The sequence below is a fragment of the Labeo rohita genome, chromosome 3 (assembly GCF_022985175.1).
Source record: "Labeo rohita strain BAU-BD-2019 chromosome 3, IGBB_LRoh.1.0, whole genome shotgun sequence".
Lineage (NCBI taxonomy): Eukaryota > Metazoa > Chordata > Actinopteri > Cypriniformes > Cyprinidae > Labeo > Labeo rohita.
In genome coordinates, this window is record NC_066871.1 from 5,745,486 (window position 1) to 5,751,184 (window position 5,699).

A 5,699-nucleotide genomic window follows, 5' to 3' on the forward strand; every position below is an offset into this window, starting at 1 on the left:
AATGTGTTTAGAAACAATTCTCTTGCCTTTACACAGATTTAAAAAAATACTACATACTGAAGTGTAGAGACAGCCCTGTTGGGTTTTTTATATGGAGTTTCTGTTTTATAGGTATAATCACAATCTTTCCAAGATAAATAGATAGTCCCGCCTTACTCAAACATGCCAATGTTGCTGTTTTGGGCTTTAAACAGAACATTGTTTTAACTGCGCCACAAAACCACAGTACACTTTGTTTGGAAATCAGCCTATAAATGTTGCACTTACTGTACAATAGTTTCTTTATATTAAGGTGAGGTAGAAAAGTATCTAACATCACACACAGCACTTTTAATCAGTGTGTTTTTGTGATGGACCGGAAAGGAAGATACAGATCTTATGTGTCCCAGCTGTTTTATTGTTTCTGTGGGAAAGCCTCAGACATGTGTTGCGCCATGAATAAGGTCATTATTTGCTGGAGCTGACGGGATGAAAGGATGTGCTGTCTGGTTACTGTCAGCTCAGGCTTTCAAACTAAGTGTCTATGGTGTCGCCCATCTATGATCATGACAGAAGGGTGGACCACAGCTGCAGCCCATGGGCGAGTTTCCCTCCTGTTTGCTTGCAGCATGTCCCACCCTTTTCAGCATTCGAGAAATGGATCCTGAGACAAACCAGTTTGCGAAGACAAAGGAAAACCCCTGCATGTGCTGCGGTTGGAGACACAGGGAAAATGATGGGAGGGGTCGTACTGGAATCCAAAGAAGGCTGAATTGTGTACGTGTGTCTGTCTGTCTATAGAGAGACTGAGAAAAAGAAGTTGATCGTGCATTCTGTTCCACTCCCAGTTTTAACCCATCCCCCTTTCTTCCCCTCCCGTCCTCTATCTCTCGCTTGTTCGAATCTCGGCTCTAGCAGGTTGCTTAATGGTTTCCAGATTTCTTCATGCTGGTTTCCTCCTGGAAGCCTTGACTCCTGTCATGAGATTCAGCAGAGGAGGCCACGGTTCTGGCAGCTCATAAAGATAATGCTTCAAATGTTTATGAACAGCCCCCTCATCTGGTTATATAGTAGAACAGCAGGAAAATACTCTTAGCCTGGACCAGCTAAAGAACAAATATGTATATATATATGTATGTATGTATGTGTATATATATATATATATATATATATATACACTACCGTTCAAAAGTTTGGGGTCAGTAAGACTTGTAATAGTCTTTAAAGTAGTCTTTTTAAAAAAAAAAAAAAAAAAAAAAAAAAAAAAAAAATAGTAATATTGCAAAATGTTTTTACAATATAAAATAATGCTTTTTATTTTAACATACTTTAAAATAGAATTTATTTCTGTGATGAAAAGCTGAATTTTTATCAGCTGTTACTCCAGTCTTAAGTGTCACATGATCCTTCAGAAATCATTTTAATATGCGGATTTATTATTAGAATGATCAATGTTGGATAATATCAACAGTTGTGCTGCCAAATATTTTTTGGAACCTGTAATTTTTTTTTTCAGGATTCTTTCATGAATAACAAGTTTAAAAAGTACAGTGTTTATTCAAAATATAAATATTTTATAACAATGTAAATTATTTATTATTAACTTTTAATAAACTTTTAATTATTAACTTAATACATCCTTGGTGAATAAAAGTATTAATTTCTTAAAAAAAAAAAATAATAATAATAATAATAAAAATGTACTGACCCCAAACTTTTGAACGGTAGTGTATATATATAGGAATCAAGTTGTGTTTTCCAGTTTGTAATCTGTCTTAAGGATTGTTCCACAATTGTGCAATAATTGCTTATAGTACATGCAACAAGCAGGAAAAACATTATTTAAAAACTTTCTAATTAAGACCTGTAAAGCTTACTTGGATTTTACAAAATTATCTTTAAAATGTAGTATCCTGAAAAGGGGACAATCCTAAAAAAAAAAAAAAAAAAAAAAAGAATAAAAAAAAATCTAAACAAAAATAATAATATAATGAATTATAATAAAAATAATTTCAGAAAATCAAGTGTGTACAAACTTTTGAAAAAGAAAACAAAAACAAAACAAAACAAAACAAAACAAAAAAAACATTATAAAAGGTTCTCAACCTTTTTCACTCAAAGACCCCCACATTCAAGGGGCCACTGTTCATATACAGCAGGATATTTCTTATGTCATTATAACAAAGCTGTTTGTTTTTATTTTTAATTAGTATGCTGGATTATTAAATGTTGTTAATTAATTTGATATATTAAACAAAATAACCATGACTCATTTTGTGATTCCAGAACTGTATATTCTTCAATAAAAACTGAGTTCTAAATGCAAAGCATTTACAAAGCACAATGATTTAGTGTCCAACAAAACAAAACAAAACACTATCTCCCAGTTTCACAGACAAGGCTTAAGTCTAGTAGACTAAAATGTAAGTCTGAGCTGTTTCAGCACTGACCGATCCTAAAATATATTCGTGGCTTTGTTTTGTCTCAAGATGCACACCAGTAATGTTTTTTTTTTTTTGTAAGGCACGTTTATAAAAATTACTTAAGTGTCCTGAACTATGACCTAATCCTAGCTTAAACCCTATGAAACCGGGCCTAAAATACTCTGCTGAGGAAGGGTTTTGATCATACCTCGGTAATAGTGGCATGGCATTGAAAAAAAGTGACTGGGTATGTAGCTGGCCACTAGGTGGCAGGATGTATCCGCATTTTAAACAAACAGCGCGTATATGAAATAATGGTTTTTTTTTAAAAAGCCAAGATTCATAAAATTCTCTTTTATCTGAACCGAAGGCATATTAACACCTAACAAACTTTGTAGGGCAGCGGGCAGATCAATCAAACCACTTTGCTTTTAACACTCGAATCAATACATATTCACTCGTAAATTTGAGCTGGGAATAAGGGGCTTTTGATTTTCACCTGTAGATTACACGAAGCTACAGTATGTGAGAAAAATCTAAATGTGAGCGCTGATATCAGTTAAGTGTGTGTGTGTGTGTATTCTCTTTACTCACATGAAACTTTCATGTAGGTCTGCTCTCGCAGTGATCCGATTAAAAGAGCTGCATGTGGTCGGTCAATCACAGGAGGTCTTTTTTTCTTCAGCAGCATGTGTTGACGAACGCTGAGCTTCCCTCACCCTCAGGTAGGTTTATTGAATTAGTCAATGGATGTGTGCTCATCTATGCAGAGAACGACTTGATTCCTATACTAGCAACTTTAAGCTAAAAAATCGACCCTTGCTGCAATAACTGACACAGCGAAATGAACCAAAATTTTAAAGTTTGTTTTTTGTCGCTCCCACTGAACCAAATGGTCACGTTTGTATTTTCTCCTTAATGACTTCAATCTTAAACCACTTACACAATCGACTATTTTTACGACGCCTCACCAGTCAGCCATTTTGGCGGCACTGATGTAAACAATGCCACTGAACGGAACGAAACTCGCATATTTTGCTGATTATTGCTGCTGAAATTGTGAATTTTTGTCATGTTTTGGGCTGTACTAAGTGGTCGGACCGGGAAAAACCTTTGGAGTACTACAGACTACCAAAAGTCAGGTAGGTGAAATATTAATATCTTAATCAATACTGCTCGTACGTGTCTTTACCACAAACTTTAGAAAAACTTCAAGTTTTCCCATATGATTTAGCAGCTTCCACGTTTTTTCCGTGGTTTAGACAGCATAAATTAGCAGAACAATGTATTCAGTAGTTCATTAACTGTGCAATCCATGCTGTTGTTTACATCTGAGTATCTCCAATATGGCTGTGCATCTGGGTATACATCATGAAATAGCCTAATCGTATGAGAAAAACATTTCTGAAATGAAGAAAATACGCTTTTGTTGACAACTTTTCTTTTATTTAAAAATATAGCGGTTATAGCATTGAAAAGGGCTGGCAAGCTTGAATATATACATGATGAACATACAAATTGTAGCAAAGAAAGGGGGGACAAACAGCACTTTTATCACAAAGAGGGAAAACACAAAGATAAACTTCGCTAAATCCACCTCACACACAGCCACACAGTTTCAGATATAAACAGACTTCTCTCTTTTTACTTATGTTTTCATCTTGCCAAATTTAAAATTGACCGCTTACACAAGGCTATGCAAATAAAACAGAATGCTAACCTCATGTCTTTTTCTCTCTCCCTGAGGTTCATCTTGAAGCAAATTAGGTAAATTCTTGCTAAGCACTTCTGTCTACAGTAATCAAACTAAGACGGATCGTTTGGCCCATATTTGAAATAGTAGATTAAGGCAAAGCCTAATTCATTCACCATGTTAAATGATATTCAAAAGACAGGCTTACTAGGCAGTACATGCTAGATTAGATTTGGCACTTTTCTGCTTAAGGCTGACGTGACCCCAAGTGTGAAGCAGCTGAGAATTCCAGGTAAATCTCGTCTTACTGTAGTCTCGCCGTCAAAGACTTGTCTTCACAGTGCCTGATCTATAATTCAGAGACGGTAAGCTTGCAGACTAGTGCAGTTAATTCACACACAAAGATCTGCAGTAAAAAAAGGCCTCATTTTAGTCATGATCACCTGCTATGCTGTATGTAGACACATATGTACACAATGAAAAAGTCAAACGATAAAACGGAATCAATAAATTTAGTGTCTTTGCTCAACAGTGTATTAAAGCACCCCAGTGAATATTCTGAGAGGCAATACCAGTGCCATAATTTGCTAATGTCAGAGTTAGCACAGTTAATACAACTGACGTATTCATGTTTACTACAAGACATAACTTAACACAACTGATTTTTTCGTTATGACAATGGTTTAAATGTTTCTATGACAGCAACCAAACTGTTCAAAAACTCCAGCAATAAACAGCAGTTCCCCTTGCACGCCATGAAGTGCAGGAAGGAAGTGGTGAGATATGCAAGATACTGAGCAAACAACTACTATGCAAAACACGTACAGACTGAAAAATGAGATCTGATGGAGGGACACCTGTTGCCACTTATCCCAAATGTTGACTATGATCAGTCTCTGGAGAGGTTCTTAAACATCAACCGCCTTTGAATCATCGCCATTCGTGCTCAGACCAGTGCTCAAGGACATTTCCTGAGCTTCTGAACCACAGTAGCTCTTAAATTGACAGTTTTAACAGATGCATGACTGAATTATATGTAATCTAGACATAGTATTTGCAGGGCTTTGACAATGCAACTCCAAGAACGTGTATGATAAAACAGAACTTAGCATTTTGGATCTTCTTGTAAGAGCTCTCTCCCAACAAAACATTACTTTTGGTAGTGGGCAGAGTGCTGATTTTAACTTAAAAATAAAATAAAATAATACAGTACCTTTACACAGAGGGCTACTGAAAAAATCGTATGATTTACTTTAATACTCCAGTGCTCTAATTCAAAAGAACCATTATCTTTAAGCACCAAGTCATGGGCAGGGTTCCCACATCTTTTGACCAATGAATTTGCATGAACATTCCTGTTGCTTGTGATTACCGGATAAAGATTTTTAACAAATTAAGTGTTTTAGAACTAAGAATAACTTGGGGGAAAAAATCCATGACCTTTAATAAAAAAAAAAAAAAAAAAAAAAAAAAAAAACCCTAATATTTCCATCTTATAACTGTGGGAACCCCGCATGGGACTATGGGAGAATGGCTTAAAATGGCATCTGCTTGCGCAAGTTAAGTTTACGGTTTCTATGACATATATATCCCTTATGTACGTC